Raw genomic sequence first — 19,538 nt, 5'->3', positions numbered from 1 at the left:
AACTTGGCCTACACTATCTTGTTTGATATCAAGAACTCTCAGGACAGACTCACCCAGTACATAGCTGACTTTGCGTCAAAGACCAAACGCAACATGTAAGATTATGTACCCATCCAGGTTTGCAGAAATCGACCACTCCACACTGATTTGGTACTGTCAACAATGAGCTGCTGGTGTACTGGTGCGTGTACAGAGTTGAAGGCAGGTGCTGAGAAGTTCACAAGGTTACACGACACCCCAGACTTCAAGGCATCCGAGGGTTGGCTCTTTGCTCTCAAGTTATGGCATGGACTTACCAACCATAAGGCCCATGGCGAAGCTTTGGACACCAACGAGGATGGAGTAGGAGAGTTTCAGCAGGTGGTGAAGGGCCTGATCGACAGGGAGGGTCTCACTCTTGGTCAAGTCTAAACGCTGACAGAACTGGTCTATTCTACCGCTTTGCTGCCAACGAACACCTAGCAGAGGAGACGGAGAAGCGTGTACCTGGCCACAAGCTCTCCAAGCAATGGATATCTGCTTTGTGTTGCGCCAGTGCTATCAGCATGCACCGGCTCAAGCCCGTTATTGTTGGCTGTGCAAAGCAGTCTTGGTGCCTTTGTGGGGTGATGGATATCCTTCCTGTTGTGTGGTACCATTCTGTGAAGGCTTGGTTCACAGCCAAGATCTTCAAAGACTGATGGTCACTAGCACTTCGTCAAGGAGGTCATCCATTATCAGACAAAGACACTGGAAATCCCATGCAACCAGGTAAAGGCTCTCCCTCTCTTGGACAATGCACCTGCGCATTCGTTCAACAGGGAGTTAGTGGCTGAGAATGGCCGCATTAGGTGCTTGTTTTTGCCAACTAATACGACTGCTGTCCTCCAACCAGTGGACCAAGGAGTAAATTGTGGCAACAAAGAGGCTGTACCGTTGGAAGTTCCTGGACGAGGTGATGGTTGTTCTCAAGGACGAGGACGAGCTCAGGGAGGGACGGGACACGCAAGGCCAGTGGACTGTTGAAAACCTTCGCCGCTACAACCTCAAGTCAGCCATCTACAACTGGGCCAGTGCATGGAGGGAAGTTTCTGTCAAGACTCTGGAAAGTGGTCAGTTGTGTCAGCTTCTCAGAGCTGATGTGGTGCATGACTTTTTAGGTCTTGACGTGGATGACTTCCATGCACGTCTTCGTGGGGCTGGCGATGAGGTGGATGTGGACGAAGTGCGTGAGTGGTTGGATGACGATGAGGGCGATCCTGGGTATCAGATCATGTCTGATATATAGACTGCATCTTCAGTTGCAGGTACAAGTACCCAGCTTGAAGATTCCGACGAGGACAGCAAGGACGATGAGGACTCCTCTCCGTGTGCCACGACTCCTGCCATCCCCATGCTGAATGCACTCCGGGAACATGTCGAGTTCAGTCTGGACTACCTTGGACACCCAGACTGCGACCAGGAGATAGTGCCCCTGGGACTTGTGGAGGAAGTGCTCGCTTTTAGGCAGCGCATCATCGCTCGCCAGAATCACTGTTCCTTTTTAGGCAGCGCATCATCGCTCGCCAGAATCACTGTTCCTTTTTAGGCAGCGCATCATCGCTCGCCAGAATCACTGTTCCTTACATCAATCAACCATTGACAGTTTCTTCAGGTCTGTGACCCCTGCTGTGCCCAGCCCTGGCTCCACACCACTGCCTCCCCAAGACGGGCCTACCACCTCCAGGCCACAGCCCAGCACATCATCCACGGTGGAGTCGCCACTGGATGTAAGTTTGTGGCTTTCCTCGGAGTTGTCTGCAGTGGGTAGTCCATCACCACGTCCCAGCAACGCTCCCCTCGGCGACCTGCAACACCTATTCTTGGACTCTGACAGTGAATAAACAGCAAAAGCTTACCACTAGACCACAAAGGAATTTACAGTGTTGTGCATTGTTAAAAACAGATTGTACAGTCTTAAGAAATTAGAATTCAGAGTGCAGAGGATTAAGTGCAGAGTGCTGTTGTACACTGGTGAGTTTCAAGTGTAGAACAAGTAAGAAAAGAAAGTGCAGTGTTAAGAAATTAGAATTCAGAGTGCAAAGGCTTAAGTGGAGAGTGCAACACTGGTGAGTTTCAAGTGCAGCGCAAGTAAGAAAAGAATGCGCAGTGTTAAGAAATTAGAATTCAGAGTGCAAAGGATTAAGTGCAGTGCAATACTGGATTACTGTACGTGTTTCAGGTGTACCTTCGTACTGTCAGAGTCTGAGAGGAGTTGGGTTATTCTTCGTGATGGCCATGGATGTGTTGTAAGTACCCTGGATACTGCCAAATATTTTCCATAGTAAGCTCTGAATCCTCATTCTTTGGTTCCCTGTCATTTATTTCATGCTTTCTGTCCCTTATTTGTGTGCTTAGGGTCTTGAATAGGTGCTATGCATGTCCAGCAGGGAGTTATGTAGGTGGTTTTCAGAGTTAGGCTGAGTTAGGGTCCATAAGTACCTTTCCAGGAGGCATTTTCCCAAGTAAGTACCGGACATGTCTTTGACTTTATTACGTTGGGTCTTGGAGGGATTACTGTACAGTACATTAACCCGCTGTGTCCCAGCAGATTTTTCACCAATGACTCCCCCCCCCCTCCCAGCATTTTTTTTTTTGCTAAAACCTCTGCTTTTTATGAGAAACATCGAAAATTCAGAGAGAGGGTGCTCACCTGAGCTTAGAAATGCCTGGTACAGGTGACAGTCCCCTCACCTGGTACCATCTTCTATTGAGCCCAGCTCCAGAGAAGACATTTTCTGTGTGAGGGGTAACTATTCCAAACCACTCAGAATAGGTAGACATTTATTTGGTACGAATTTATATGTAGTACAAGAGTATATTGGTTTTCACACAGTAATATAAGCGATATGTGTTGTTTCACTCACCAAACACATCAACATATTGCACCTTCCTTGGCGACGTTACCTCCTCATCACTTCTGACCGTTTCTTCCTCTGGCGCCACGTAAACTTTGTCCTCCACATCGTCATCGATTGGGGAATCACTCTCGCCTTGAATTTCGTACCCTGGCGCAACTTGTCTTTGCTGTCCAGGTCACTGGTAACAGGTGAGTTCCTGAAACAATGGCGTATGAGGGGGGGGTAGTCATATGGGGTAAGGCACTGTCTCTGCCTGGCTTCGGGTAGAGGAAGGTGTCCTGCTTATATGGACCAAAAATCACACGCAAAATTTGAAAATGTGCAAATGACAGACCTTGCAATTGCAGGGCATTTATAAACATCAACAGGTGTCACAGGGACAAAACATTCGGGCACATATGTACGTCATCGGGACGGGGCAGGTTAAAGTCTGAGTTAGGTAGCATTTGAATATAAATACTAGATATATCTCTTATCAACTTTCAGTGATCAGTGCCAAAGGCCTCTTAGCCCCTCTTCATGAGAAAGGTTGTGGGTGCAGATACTGTATTCAGGAACTGTACTCCACTTAGACTGAAGGGGTGACGAAGAGTGAGGTGGATAGGGGTATGGTACATCCTTAGGTGTTGTTGTGGCCCCAGTCTCATTAAGATGTGCTTCCCTGTGGCTTGAAACACTTTCATGTTGTAGATTTAAGGTAGTGTAGCTACTAGTTACTGCGGATACTGTACTAGTGGTAGGTGGTGGCAACCATCATCCACTTACGATGTAGTGCTGCCTTCTTCTTAACCTTTATAATTCATTTTCTTTATCTGTCCTCCTTTCTTCCTATTCTTCCCATTCTTCCTCATCCTCCCCCCCCTTCTCTCTCTCTCTCTCTCTCTCTCTCTCCTTTTCACTCCAGGTGGCTCTGCACTAAGTGACAGGCCTAATGGTTTCCTGTATCCCAGGAAACCATTTACAATGCTGGGTGGTAACCATATAACCAGATAATGGGATGATGTGAAGCTTAATGTGGTGCCCCTGTTATGGGGTAGAGAGATGCAAATGCAGTGTCCATCCAGGAACCAAACAGTCACGCTTTTCCCTGCACCACACTGTGGTGAGGTGCTATCCACTACAAGGAAACATCTGTTCACTGCACAGGAAGACCATGCAGGGGTGGTTGCTTGTTGCTTGCCTGTGGTTGATGGACCTGTACTGCCAGACAGACTGGAGTTGCTCAACAACAACTTCTGTACTATTGTAATCAGGATAGATACTGCTGATTCCCTGACTTGGCTGTCACATAAAACATATGACAGTACAGAATACTGCAGATGTAGCCACATAATATACATCATCTTTGTTTAATACACAACCAACAGTGGCAACATAAGCAAAATGTAGTACTCTTATTCAATGTGAAATTTCAGAAATATCTTTAATTTTCATTCTTTTGTTTCATGATGCTTAATTTAAGTAGTCAAATCAAATAATAAACTTTTCCTTCTCTTTAGCACTTCCGTAAGGCCATTTCCTGCCATTATGCTGCATCAGACTGTGAGTACATTGATGTGAAAGGCACCACTCAAGAGAACATTGCACTTGAAGTCGAGGAGCTGGTTATGAAGAGGGGTGTAGCTGTGGATTACCGGGTAAGCGCAGGTTATAAAAGCAAAGAAGATGCATTGGAATTAAGTACTGAAAAAAAAAAGTAATACGTCAATAAATAGCTAAATTACTTTGTTTCAAGATTTATATATAACCAATTTCCTTTGACCCTTGCATCCTGAAGAACATCCTTAGATGTAGACCAATGCACCTCAGGCAGTGTCCTCAGTTGTACACACTTTTCTTCTTCCCCCCCCATTTTTTCAACTTTGTTATACGCCATGGCTCTTCTATCATCCCACTAAGTGTTTGTTGGGCTACTGAGCAAAGGAAAGCCTGCACTGCCTCTGTTTAATGTTTTAGACCCTCTGGTCTCCGATATCATTATATTTTGCAGCAAAAATGGCTCAAGGTCACTATACCACAACCTGTTGTCACTCATTACACCAAGATGATAAAGGTTATAGAAGTGTTCTTGGTGGCTGTTGGCAAATGAAAGAATTAATTTTTTAAAATTATGTTCTTAGTTACAGCATTCCCTCCAATAAACAAAGAAAACTAGTTGAAGATGAGCAGAATTTCTCAGATTAGCCCATATCTGGGGGATGACTGTAAATCTTGTATCTGGGGTGCAAAGGTTAAAATTAGTGGCTGTGTGGTTTACAAAAAAACAAAAAGTAAATTAAAAAAAAACATTGATACTGTATTGCATTCTCCTTCAGGATCTCTGGAAGATTAGGAGCCGCTTGGTGCGTGGAAGGGAAATCACTCTTTAAATTAGAATAACCAGTTTCCTTACATATTAGTAATACTGTATGAAGTATTCATATATTTTGTGTAATACCATTCATATTTCAAGGGTGAAGGAAAATATTGTATTATACTGAATATAGTTATTTAGATGTCAGAGAAAACTAGCTACTTAACCTTGAAGTGCCTTGTTATTGCAAGTAAATAGTTTGGTCGATAAATGAATACCTGTAGCAATAGTTTTTATTTGGAATTTACACGTGGTGAATAGGAAAAGATATACTATCTCTTGGATATAGGTTTTACCTCTTAATAGTGACTTTATGTACCAAAATTTAATGCACCAGCTGTTGTTCAGTGTCATATTAGCCTGTGTTTTTAGTTCTTAGTCAGCTTTTGTCAGAAGTTGAAAAATATGTTTAAGTCTGGTGTAGGTTGTGAAGGAAGTGTTAACTGATGAACTTGTCACATTTATGAGTTCATTTTCTTCAACACTTTCAGCCAGATTATATTTTTCATGTTATTCATGCTACTGCTAGATAATTTTATTCAGTTTTGGAGGATGTTTTTAAACTGGAGGGGTTAGAAATAGGTGTGCATATGCCCTCACTTCAACAGGTGTTCCACAAACTGAATAAACTCACCTCAAGGTGGCAAAAAGAAACAAGTGAAGTAAGTCACCAAATTGATGCAGTTAAGAAGGCAGATATTTTAGATCCTGCAATCATAATTTCATGATCCTTTTAGTGTCCATTGAGATGGAAAGTTTTTATTGGTGGTGGATGGGGGTGCACACTATCCACTCACTCGATGTAGTCCTGCTCTCAGGTGTCTGCCCTTTCCTCTCTTCCTTCCATACTCGTCTGTCTTTCTTTCTTTCATTCTTTCCTCTTCCTTCTGCCTATGGGTGACTCTACATTGAGTGGCAAGCCAAATGGTTTCCTGTACACCAGGAAACTATTTACTACACTGGGTGGTAACCATATAACCAAATATGGCACCTGATGATTCAGTGGGTAATTAAGGGGCTTCAGTCAGATTGAGCCTGTGTAGGATTATATTCAAGGGGTAGTTGGAGCTTATTGCCCATGTAATGCCACTCAGGGATGAGTGAGGCTGGTCACTCTCATCTTAAATGTCAGGACCAACTTGCCTAGCCCCGGGCTTCTTTGCTTCTCTTGGGGCAACAGGATTGGATGGATGGGTGGTGTCCTAATGCACTTTGCTGATTTAAAAAAAAAAAATCACATATACCGTACTACTTCATGTTATACAGGCGCATGCTATTGGTCTGCAATCAGAGGAGTCAGAGAAACTTCCTTTCTCTGGGATTGGGTGGATATTTACTTCATTCCAAGAATTAGAGAATGAAAAAGTACATATGCATAGTCTAAATAATTTAACTAGAACAAGAGCAAGTTCAGGGGAACACTTTTTCAAAACAATTGGAGGAATTCCATCTGGACCTGGAGCTCCGTTGGTTGATCAGTTGTTTAAGATGGATTTTACGTACCTTTCGTGTAGCAATTTCGGGAGAATCAAGGTGATGCACAAGGACATTCTTACCTACTTCCTCTAAGGTAAAACTTGTGGCAAACGTACTAGCATGGATGATTGCTTTTCCACGTGGGTCATTTATCATGTTTCCATCTGTTTTAGTGGGGGAATGGGTGATGACTTGTTAAAGTTGTTACCGAATGAATTGAGAGTTGACCAGAATATTCTAATGTCAGTGGGATTATTAAATAGTCTGGATGCTTGGTTGTGAAGAGAGTTTGACATAGTGAGATTTAGTACAGTTTTTGCATGGTTTCTAGCAATTTTAAATTGCCTGAGGGATTCAGATGGTTTTTTAAGTTAACTTTATATGCTAGGGACTTTTGGGTCATTGCTCTGGCACAAATGCTGTCAAACTATTTTGAGGAGTCCAATCTTTAGTAAATTTTTGACTGGTTATGAGCAATTCTACACCAACTTGTATTAAGTCATTGATGTGGAACTGAGTAGAACTGATGTCAGTGGAGGAGAAAGACTGCCGTGGAATATCCACACCAGTCAATCCTATCAAAGTGCCACCTGGTCACCCTGACTGGTTCAGAAAGGGGAGGGTTGAGGCAACTGACTAATGAGGCTTTGATAAGACCATGGTCAGAGGATCCAAGTGGTGACAGTACCGCTGTCCTGTACTGATCTAGGTTATTTGTCAGGAATATGTCCAAGAGATAGGCCCTATGGTCAAGATTATCTGGGATTCTGTTGTTTTACCAACTGCACAAAATTAAACAATTCTGCAAATAGCTCGCATTAAACCAGTATCGTTAGTCCTGGCAGAATGCAATAACCATTCAACATATAGATGTTAAGCTCACCGAGCAAAGTAATTTCAGTGGTAAAGGTGAGGTTAAGGTTGGTCAACTGTGTGGATATGGAGTCAAATATGCTGGGTTCTGATGAAGCATTGGGGAAGCAATAAACTATACAGATGTATTTGGTAATACAGTAAAACCTTGATATAACGGATTTCAGTTGACCGGAATTCGCTTTTATCGGAATCGAGGAGCTACGAGACCAAATTCTTATATAGTATATCGGAAAAATTCTGATGAAACCAGAAGCAGCCCAGACTGCCTGACCACTTCAGCTGTGTTCACCACAATAAGGTAAATAAAAGACATGTTTATCAGTGTACAGTACAGTATTATTATATAAATTAAACCGTTTGATTATTGTAGTGAATGTATACTACAGTACAGTACTGCAGTGGTAGTGAAAACTGTTTAAAAACCATTGGTGCAATCCAGACTGATGTCTGATGTATTGGAAAAATTCCGGAATGGCAGGGGGAAGTTTGCATGTTGCTTTTATTGGAATTTCGTTTTTTTCGGAATGACTTGGGCCCCAGTTAGTCTGTTATAGTGAGATTTTAATGTATTTAGGTAATTTGTATAATGAATAATCAAAGTTAGCTGACGTGAAGTTCAAAATAGTGTCAATATAGATGATGAAGAATATCCTTATTCTAATGCAGTTTTCCATATCTATATGGGGTAACAAGATTTTTTAAAAATTGATTTCTCTTGGGGACATGAAGCACAGAAATGAGGAAAACTAAATATGGAGGACTTCCAGGCCTACACTCCTGATCCTTTTCAGTACATTTTACTGTAAACATTTAATGTGTGCAGCAAACAATCTTTCCCGTAATTTTTTTTTTTTTTTTTTTTTAATACGCCAAGTCCCCATTTTTTGGATAAGGGTTAAGGCGTTGCCCCTGGGTAGAGGACTTTGGTTTGGAGCGTGTAGCATTTTATGACCGGATGCCCTTCCTGATGTCTACCAATGACTCTTGGGTGGATTCGATCCTCCGACCCTTCGGTCAGAGCGGAGCACTTTAACCAACTGAGCCATGGATAAAAATACTGTAAATGAATTAGTAGGGATAAATATACCAACATAAATTATTCAGAGTTTCAGCTGAGGGGAAGTATGAGAACCTTCTTAGTTTGTTGTAGTGTGACATTTGACAGAACTATTATCCCATTGGTCCACCAACTACCCCCATCATTATATAATACCATATAGGAGAAGGATGAGGTGAGAGAGAGAGAGAGAGAGAGAATATTCACTGTACCGATGTTTCCCACGGTGATTTCAAACACATGGAATTGTCAGTACTGAAAACCGTAAATTGCAATGGTCACTGTTGCTCTTCTGTAGTTCTGGGTATACTGTAGTAAAGTATTTCAGGATTCTGCCAAGTTAATACGTAATAATTAGGTCTCAACACCATGATGGAAGCCTACAGTAATTCCTGTTTCTTTATTTCTCCCTTCCTTCCAAACACATACCATATTGATGCCATTTCTTTATATTCAGCCAGTTCATTTCAGACTTGCCAACATTGTTCAATGGGCAAACATCCCTAGATACTTCTTTGATTTGGGGGATTTAGGCCTTAAGTTAAAGGGTCATTGGTCTAATTGTAAAAAAAAATATACAATATATACTGTATTTAGGAGGCTGTGTTCTTGTATGTTTAATTACAATTATCATTATGGAAATTTGCACAGAAGTACACTATGTTAAGAGACAGTAAACTCTCAGTTATCCGGCAGGGGCTGCCTCACTCGGTTTAAGTTCATTAACTCACAGCATTAGGAGATGCCTCATCTTCATAGTGGAATCTCTAGCCTTTGTTAGATGCGTAGCATGCAGGGTGGGCATGTTTTGCCCTGCAGCCTCTGGTTTTTAAATATGGTAGAAACTGTGGATAGGGCAGCTTAAGGCCTTTTGCACTCTTATTCACCCCATGCCTGTCCTTATGATGCTTAACAGTCTTCAGTATAACAGCAGGGGAAGGCTATGCCTTATCCTTTTTGGCTTGCCCTTGGCACCCTCAGTGGCACCATGCTTTCCACTGGAGTTAAACCCTTACCTGACATGTTTTCCAAGTCACAAATTTCAGTATTTCACACAAAGTCATCTCCCCCTGTAATATCACACACTGCACTGTTTGCTGCGCACTTGTGTTGTATTTTGTGATAGGAATGGTGTTTCGATGGTAGGGTACATGCAAGATGGTTATGTAACATCGGGAACATAAGGGAGAAGGCACACAGCAGCAAGACACCTAAGTGAATGGACAGACAACACGGGGACTTCAACAAGGTGGCAGGAAGAAGGATGCATGCACAGAAGGCCGTAAAAGGGGGGTCAGTGCATGTAAACACGGGATGGCCATCTTGCCTCAAACATGTGATTGTCAGCTTGTGCAGGTGGCAGCACATCTGCATGGGAACATTGTACGCGGACTTCACAAAAATCAAATAAGTGATTTTCGCATTCGTCAGCTTGAAACTGGGTACTACTGTACAAGTTCTTGTCGGTATTTATAGAGATTGCGTTTGGCCGGATATTGCGACAAGATATTTGAGAGTTTACTGTACTTTAATTAGCTCTGTAGAAACATTCTGCATTTCCCTGGGAATGGGAATGTTCGCAATCTTTAATAGTATTTATTATGTCATTTCTGTTGATGTCTGCCTATCTATCTATCTGTTGCCAGACACCATAATCCCGTAAGGGGTGGCCATTTGACTTTGAGTTATTTGTTTTATGGGGAGAGGCACTAACCCTCCACCAACCCACTTGTTGACACATAGGGAGCACGTATGGTTTGGTTATATGGTTACCACCCAGCGTTGTGTGGTTTCTTGGCTTACAGGAAACCATTTTGCTTGTCACTCAATGTAAATCCTCCTGTAAGGGAAAGAAAAGCAATAAGAAGTTACAGTAAAGATGGGGGAAATAGGAAGAGAGGAGGGCAGGCACTGAAAATGAATGATAAAGGCTAAGAAAAAAGTAGGCCGCACTACATCAAGTGAGTGGATGATGGTCGCCACCACCTACCACTGTGTATGTCTATGTATAAATAATTCATTATGGAGTACTGGCAACAGGAAGGATTTTATGGCACGTCTGCTGGCATGGAAGTACTGTACAGTACTGACACTGTTAAGAGCACAGATCAAATCCTAGTTATACTGTACTTCTTGTTGATCTGCTGCACTAATAAAGATTTACATAATACCATAATGTTTTGTAATAAAATTAAAGAAAACTGGTTACATATACCTAATTGTTCATAGGGAATGGTCATGTTACAGTTTTTTTATCACACTTTGCAAGCTTCACATGTTACAGGTACAGTATATTACTTATATTGCAGTCATACCCGGTACACATATTTAGTTAGTAGGCAAATAAGGACTTGAAACCATATAACTTTTCAATAAACACAAATATATTATTGGTATGTGAGTATATATTACACACATTAAAACTGAGTTATGATCGTGGTAAACTGTCCTGTGTTTAGTTTATTGTTGAGTGATACAATACTATATTATACTGTATATATAGCCTACCTTATGCATAATATATATATAAACTAACACATTGTGGTTTTGCATAATATCCCTTTGATGCCTGGGCATTTAAAAATTTTACAAAATAACTAGTTCACAATTTTTTTTTCCCATTAATCAGTAATTGATACTGAATACAATACTATACTGATGCACCCTCAAGCACAAGAAACCTATCGACATCCCTACGTCTGATGGGTTTCACAGACAACAATCACAAACACTGAACTAATGTTCATTTGGCAGGCTGGTGATATGAATTCTTGGTCTGTGTCATACTGTATAACACTTGTTGCACACTTACAAGTGATGTCCTTTTTAGCTTTTTGCATCTGACAATTTTATTTGACTGAGAAATGTCTGTCACACTGATGGGCTTTATTAAAGCAAAATCATATTATCCACATTGAAATGGGAATGAGAAGTAACTCCATCCTGTGCACTGTTTGTGGTAAGTGGGTGCATAGAGATGTAGCGGTATTAGGCAGACTGCAAGATAATGCTGATTCTGTGTGTGAAGTGTGTCTGAGAGAGACTCAGGCATGAAAAGCCTGATCATGCTGGTGAGTTTCTTGAGTGTGTAGAGGAGCTTTGTTATTTGAGGGATGCATTGCAAGCCGGAAGTGGGGCTGGAGCTCGCTCTGCAATTAGAGTAAGGAGTGGTTGGAGGATGTTCAGGGAACTGTTGCCTCTCCTGACATTGACAGAGCTCTTCCTTCATGTTAAAGGTTCCTTGTATGTGGCATATATAGTGCTGTGTGGCAGTGAGACCTGGGCAGCAAAGGAAGAGGATATTTGCAGGCTCAAATGTACAAAAATGACAATGATTAACCGGATGTTTAAGGGATCCTTGAATGCGCGGCTGGGGGGTGGGGGGTGGGGCAAGGATTATGATTGAAGAGTTGTGGGGAAGAATGAAACTGGAGTGTACTGATGCTGTGATGAGGAAGGGTAAATTGAGATGGTTTGGACATGCTAAAAGGATGGAGAATGACAATTGGGTGCAGAAATAGACAAGTGCTAATGTCAGGGGTCAGGCTGCGAGAGGCAAATTGAAAATGACCTTGAATGAGGTCATTAAGTGTGACCTCAGGGATAAGGGACTGAACAGGGCAGCTGCCAGAGATCGAGCAGCATGAAGAGCTGCCATTAGGTGACCAAGACCGATGCAAGCAACCATGCTGGAGCCTTTATAAACAATACAACGAGTGATATGACAAAAGTGACGAAAATCATTTGTGGATGGGGGAAAAGAAATGAAAAGACATCCCTGAGCTCAATGATCTAATGAGGTTTTTTTAACCCATGTATCTGCATACAAAATGTTACGTGGAAGGAGACACCATGGAACTCCAAGTCACTGATAAGTGAAGCTATGTAATAGCTAATGGGAAAAATATAACGCTGTGAGCAGTTTCCCAGTTCTTTTCCCTTTAGCCCACTTCCACTCCTCTGACATTCATTTTCCTTTAACCCTGTGGTTGGTGGGGGCCTCCATCATCCACTCACATCATGAAGTGGTATTCTACTTCAGGGTAGTTCTATATTCAGTGGCAAGCCAAATGCTTTTCCGTAAACCAGGAAATCATTTAATATGCTGGGTGGTAACCTTATAAGTATAACCAACCAACACGCGGTCCCTACGTGTCAACAAGCGGGTTGGCGGAGGTTTGTGCCTGTTCTTGGAAAACAACTAAAAAATGCAAACAAGAAGCCCCAGACCAGGGCTTACCAATAGGTGACGACCAAGGACCAAACAAAGGACATGGTACGTGTAATGCTAGGTGTTTTTAGGCTCGGCTTCCCGTTCCTTAAATACCTAATGTGTAGCGGGGCTCTCTTTCGAGACTGGGGCTTTGACATATAAGAGAGAGGCAGGGCACAAAAACTCCAGGCAATAACCTTACACGTGTATTACTCAATCAGACAGGTGAATCAGCAGATGTTACAGACACAATATTCTGAGTGATCATAAACTCTTAATACTAAATAGGGTTAATAGTATCTCGCAGTATACTGTCTGGGAATAGCGTCGAAACAGCACTCGAGGCGGAATATTCTAAATTAGTGTAGTCTGGGGTCTCTATGCGAGTGGAGCGGCTAGAACTATTTCTCACAAAGAATGAGGGGGGGGGGTGTAAGACACTGGGGTCTAGTTATGATTATTGTAATGCTAGGTGAAAAAGGCCCGACTGCTCGATCCTAGAACACCTAACGTGTAGCGGGGTCCTCTTTAGGACACAAAAACTCCAGGCAATAACGTTTACACGTATATTACCACAGTCAGACACAGGACAAGATCAGCAGATATTACAACACAATATGCGGCAGAAAAATAAAACCTTAACTAGGATATTAGTATCTCGCAGGATACTGGCTGTTCTGCTGGGTGTTTTTAGTCCGACCTCTCGTCCTAAAAACGCCAGCGACTGAGCGGGGTCCTCTTTCCAGACCGTAAGTAAAGCATCCACAAAGGAACAGGTCATAAAAACCAGGCAGTACACCTTAACACATCTATTGTCTTAATTCATACACCGTTACAGTATAAAACAGAGACACTGGATATGCTTTGGACAGGGACACAGAGTTATCCTTCAATATAAATGTTCACAGTTACACTCAGGACATATAGCTTCTTCACTTACACATGGATAATGAATTATAATATTGCGATACCCGTATTCTGTTTATAGGCAGAATTGATATTTTATATATTAAGTATGATGCATTAGGGGTGGTCAGGGGAGTGAATGGTGCTATAAGTGTGCAGGGTGCGGGCTGCGACACTCGAGAAAGTGACAGTCGCGGTAACACTTATTCACAGGTCTTTGATTTTCCCGCGCACCACTGGTCTTGACCCACTACTTCTATAAGTTCCTCTGTCTGTGGTTATTTGTATTTTCTATTCTGCCGGGTATCGGGCCTTGGTGTGTCACTGGTAACTTAGTCACTTATATTATTCTAGCCCTCACTTTGTTACTGTCACTATACACTCCCATCTCGACAGTTCGCGACACAAGAGGCGTTGATGTCACTGCATACCCGTGTTTCCTGGGTATAACCTGATGCGGTGCCCGGTCGTGAGAGGAGGCCCTATGGGGAGCCTTCCTGTAGGGGGCAATGCACTGCCCGCAGGGGCATCACTGCCCGGGTCTTCGTCGTCGGAGGTGTACAGGGAGGCCCTCCTGTCTGGGGGCCTCGACCTGAGAGGAGGCCCTCGTACTGGAGCCTCGTCGGTGGGGTGCAGGGAAGCCCTCCGGTCTCGGGGCCTCGACCTGAGTGGTGGGCCTCGGGACTAGGGCCGAACAGCTGCAGGAGGCAAGCCTGTCTCCTCTGACTCCGGGGGGAGAGAGAGCCTGAGTTACCCTGGTCTGGGGGCTGCAGCTGCCTGCAGGGTGGAGCCCCGTCAGGGGTGAACTGCAGCGCCTTCTCCGTCGGGCGTCTGGCAGGGGCAGGGACCTCCCAGGGTAGGTGGTAGGACCAGAATCGGGCCACGCAGCCACTCTGGCAGCACCTCCTGGAAACCACTCCTGTAAGGAGACAAAGGCATCCCACGCAGCCGAGAGGAAAAGTGTCGGCCGCGCAAGGGACCTCCTGGTTCGGGAGGACCTTCGGAACCACAAATGAAGGGCGTACAGTGGGCGCTCCTTCCCCGTCATGTACAGTGGCCGTGAGCGCGGTTTCGTGACTCCTAGGGCCTGCATCTGAAAGGCGTACAGTGGCCGCTCCTTCCCCCGCACGTATAGACACCTCCTGGCTCTCAACGCTCACACCCAGTCATACCAGCTTGGAGCAATGACATATTCCACCCTCCACGATCTGCTCTGGGCTGCTTACCGGGTGATATGCTCACAATCCCTCGCTGGCGGGAGCGTAGGGCCCATCCTTCTAGATCCGCGGCACTTCGATCTACGCCACGGAAAAGGCTGAGGCTGGATGCCCCCCCTCAACTGGAGGACAGCAACGGAGCCGATTCCCGAACCTGGACTGATCCTCACTAGCCACCAGACCGTTGCGGAGATTCACGAAGCTCCAGAGCAGACTGCAGACGATTAGGAGGGGCGGGACTCTTCTACTTCCATCTCCGTGGCCGAGGAAGCGTCGACCGGCTCCTCAGTCAAGGAGGAAGTCGGTGAGTCCCCCCCCTCCTCAGACAGAGGGCGGCGCCCCATCTCGCCCTACCATTATCGACCTTAAGGATCGGTTAGATGTAGCCTCCTATAGACACCTCCTGGCTCTCAACGTTCACATCCGGTCGTACCAGCTTGGAGCAACGACATATTGCACCCTCTACGATCTGCTCCGGGATGCCGACCGGGGTGAGGACATAAGACCACTGTCGATTGTCAGGGGGGAGGAGGTGCGTCTAGCCGACCTTCGAGCTTTTTATCGTGCTACAACCTCGACTGGCCCCCTAGATCGATGGTATTGTGTGGTGCGGGTGTGGCTTGGGTTTTTTCCAGCAATATTGGCTGGCCTAATACCCCGCATTGAGAGTGATGGCCATTAAGCCCCCTCCCCCCAAAAAGGACTACTTACTAAGGCTTTCCTTGTTGCTTTGGCTTTACCAGTGTCGGTAAACACTGACATTGATATATTTTGGGAGTTTGGGTAGGATTTTATTTTCTTTCTAACATTTTATGAGACATATTGTGATTATATCCACTCATGTGTCCAGACATCAAATTTATTTATCTTTTATGGACAGTTATCTTTAATAGCCTTTTCATAAAGAGATGCCATAAAATAGTTGACATGATGGTGACTGTATGGAGAAGTGTATACCGAGAGGATGATCTTACTGTGGACACAGCTATGTCAAAGGTTGCATGTGATATTTAGTTCCAAAATTAATTACCGGTACATATAAGGGTAGAAGACGTGTCTCAATTAAACATTACGGAAATCAAAGCCATCCAGCTTCCATTCTGCGTCCGAAGTCAACATATACAGATAAACACAAATATGTGGCTCCGCACTAATATTTGATCTGACACGTCAGTACATTTCTCTCATGAGCCAGCCCTTGATATCACGACCAATATAAAGCTTGTCATCTGACGCCGGTATACAAGATGTAATGCAGCATTATCTACCGAATATTAACTCCTTTATATCATGCCCTGAATGAAAGAAAACAGACAAATAATGTGACTACCACTTCACATTCAATCTCCCTCCCCTACTTTCCCTCCCTCCCATCCCTCACTTCACCCTTACACCATCACTCGTCCCCCCATCCACCTTCCCTTCTCTCTCTGGCCCCTCCCTCTCAGCCCCTCTTGCTCCACTGTGACTCGCCGCGCATAAAGGAGGCAGCCAGAGGCACGGGCTACAAGATGATAGGTGATTATTTATGACCATGACTGTACAGTACAGTACGTAGCATTTCTCGTCGTAGCTACATTTTGTACAATAATCTTACCATTTCTCCAACAACGAAATAAAAAGAGAGAGAACGACTGAAGGTCAAGATCCGTTCATTTCAAGATGCCTGAACGCATTCCATTTAAATGACTGGAGGTCATTGGCAGAGTGAAAAACGCAGAGGAAGACAGTATCACAGTTGCCCTGTTGCATACATGACTATCAGATAACTCTTGCACTAGAGAGCTGGACAGAAAAGGGATGAGACTTTGCTGCCAGACGTGTGCTATGTGCCTACTGTAATGGAGGGGGGATACAAGCAGAACTCAAAAGAGCAGTGACCACTGAAGTAGCAGCAGGATAGAGATAATTGCAACAGTGCGGCGAAAAGACCGAGGTTGAAGGGAAGTAGTAAGAGAAGGACAGTTAACGAGACAAAAAGGCTTTGACTCCACTCTGATGAGATCAGCTGTATGTGAGGAGCCCCCCCACCCCCCGACGCAAGGGCTGTACTTTACACAGGGGTGAATAAAAGCCACCAGCTGTACAGGAGTAAAGATGGCATGGAGTCAGTTTAACACACCTAATATGTTGGAAGCAGATTTTTAAACTTTCCATGGTAAATCCCAAGGGAATGAAACCCCATGTATGTTCAGTGATACTGTGTGATTGAAGATGTTGTTAAATATTAAACGATATTCCTATGGAAGATTGTGGCCGGTCAAAATATATAGGAATTGAGATTTAGATGTATTAAAAACAACAAAGAATAGCACTGAAACTGTCTTGTGACTCAGTGAGGGCAGGGTGGCTCAGTGCTAGAGCGTCGAACTCGGGACCGGGGGGTCGTTAGTTCGAGCCACGCACCGCAGCTGCCATGCCGGGAGGCATATTTCCGTTCTGTATAGGTATTCGTCTCAATACCACAGCCAGCCACCTCAGCCAAGCAGCCCTAGTGGGGCAGGTTAGGTTAGGTATCACCTATGTAATTTTACCTGGGCAACATATTAAGCATATTTTCGAGAAAAACTAATGGTTAATTTTGGAACGACGGGGCGAGCGTCGATCCTGGCTGAGGGTTCTCAGTGGTGAGACGAGTAAGCATACAGAACAGAAATCTGCTGCCGGGAGGGGTAGCACCCTCCTGTCACCTAGCGGGGCTATATGATCTAATAAGGTCTAGAATGGAGGAACATTTCATTTTTATGACTCTCAGGATTCTTATGCTTGGCAAAAGTATCTTGCAGAGTTGTTGAGGCTTCCATTGCCATGCTCCACATGTTGCAAAGTGAAGATGATGCTGTGCACCTCAATGAACCAGAGTTATTCATTAGTTGTCTCCCCCTCATCGTATCATTTATAAAAGCTCCAACATGCTTTCATGCATGGGCTTGATCACCTAATGTCGGCTCTCCATCTTGCACGATCTCTGACAGCCTTAATATTCGGTCCCTGACCCTAAGGTCCCCGGGGCAGGATCCCACTGCTACCTGGCGCGTCCCCAGGTGGGGGACAGGAGAAAGCCTGGCAGATTCTGTACAAGGTACTGTCTTAGACGACGCGGACCATGGGACCCATATAGATATATAGGACTCCACCGAATATAATGAATAAGGTGGCACAAAAATTACACCTCACCAAAAACTATGTGACGGAGGTGGAATTATTTGCCACCCCCCCGCCAACCCTATATGAATCCTACTGTTGATTTCACGGGCGTTCCTGTTGGATCATCGTCTACTAAAGGTCCAACCACACTAACTCCTGTGCTTAAGGGAAGTGTGCTACCGAAAGTGAGTAGCCTGGGCACTGTCTTGGCAAATAATAGGCAGGGACATTACACAAACTGAAATCACGAAGATCTACATGAACATTTGTCCACAATGAAAGGGATACACTTTTTTCCAAGGTTGTGAAATGTTGTGACTTAAGGCAACCCCTACTAGGCCGTGGTATTCTTTTATGAATGAAACTCCCACCATCCTAGATGGGCTTGTAACCCAGGTGGTAATTGGCTGAAACCCAAGTGTCTGTTGTGCTATGTATTTTACTCACGGTATCATGAATGTGCCTCCATTCCATAGTTTATGTGTGTGACTTAACATTGAATTACTGACTGCAAAATATTAAATGGATTAAAAGGAAATTTTTAAAGCAGATGTAACAAACTCCACACTAAATGAAATAATCGTTGGCAACTGTGGCACTCGTCTCATACGCTGATGATCAGCAGCTCAAAGAATGAAGCCTGGAACACAGTATAGCCGCAGAATTAAGAATTACGTTAGTCATTCAGTGCAAATTTATCAGAAGAGTTTGCAGGAAATGACATGCAGCCGTTAGGAAAATTAAATGAACTACATAAATTCCTGTCATGAGACTGAACACGTAAAGGGAAAGTAGGTCATACGAAAACCTCGATGAGACATGGCGATGGTGCATGAAGTGCACACACACACACACACACACACACACACACACACAATTATACAAACACGTTCCTCTCGAGTTAATCCGTAATAATTCTTAGATCAAAGAACTGTAAATAAAACTATGTGGTAGCCTTAGGCTTCAGTATATCCTTAAATAAATGTTACAGTGTGATAAGACATCTTGACCTGTATGTCTGTCGGCCAAGTATTATGCAATATTTTGTTGAGGGTTGCGGTCAGATTTTACGCGATATTTTGTCTAACGTATTGAACTGATATTATGTTCACAGTGCATTCCTTCATCGCCTTTATTTTCCACTGTTTACTGTACTCCTACGTCCTAATATTCCTCACTCTTCACACTCTGCTCGGCACCACCAACCATTTATCCGCCCTGCTTGCTTCAACTCATTAGACTAGGGTATTGTATATTAACTTTTCCCTCCTTTTATTTTTTTCTTTCCTACATCTAATATACTATAGGACTAGCCGTGTGTGTGTGTGTGTGTGTGTGTGTGTGTGTGTTTTGGGCAGCCGAAACTACACATTCAAATTGCACCAAAATTGGCACAAAAATCGTAAAATATTCG

At 43.9% G+C, this 19,538-nt stretch overlaps 1 pseudogene across 1 annotated transcript in view; it reads left to right on the top strand.

The window, feature by feature from the left end:
• LOC145412170 (phytanoyl-CoA dioxygenase, peroxisomal-like) overlaps positions 1-6,070 on the top strand; it is a 138,041-nt pseudogene extending 131,971 nt beyond the window's left edge. Inside the window, exons 7-8 of the transcript XR_013899538.1 lie at positions 4,379-4,516; positions 5,195-6,070. The product of XR_013899538.1 is annotated as a phytanoyl-CoA dioxygenase, peroxisomal-like (transcript). The remainder of the gene's footprint in view (positions 1-4,378; positions 4,517-5,194) is intronic.
• Positions 6,071-19,538: the final 13,468 nt, after the last annotated feature.

This window comes from Coenobita brevimanus, chromosome 92 (genome assembly GCF_032717465.1).
Source record: "Coenobita brevimanus isolate Jiangsu-jjx chromosome 92, ASM3271746v2, whole genome shotgun sequence".
In the NCBI taxonomy this organism is placed as follows: Eukaryota; Metazoa; Arthropoda; class Malacostraca; order Decapoda; family Coenobitidae; genus Coenobita; species Coenobita brevimanus.
This window is presented reverse-complemented; position numbering and strand designations above follow the sequence as displayed.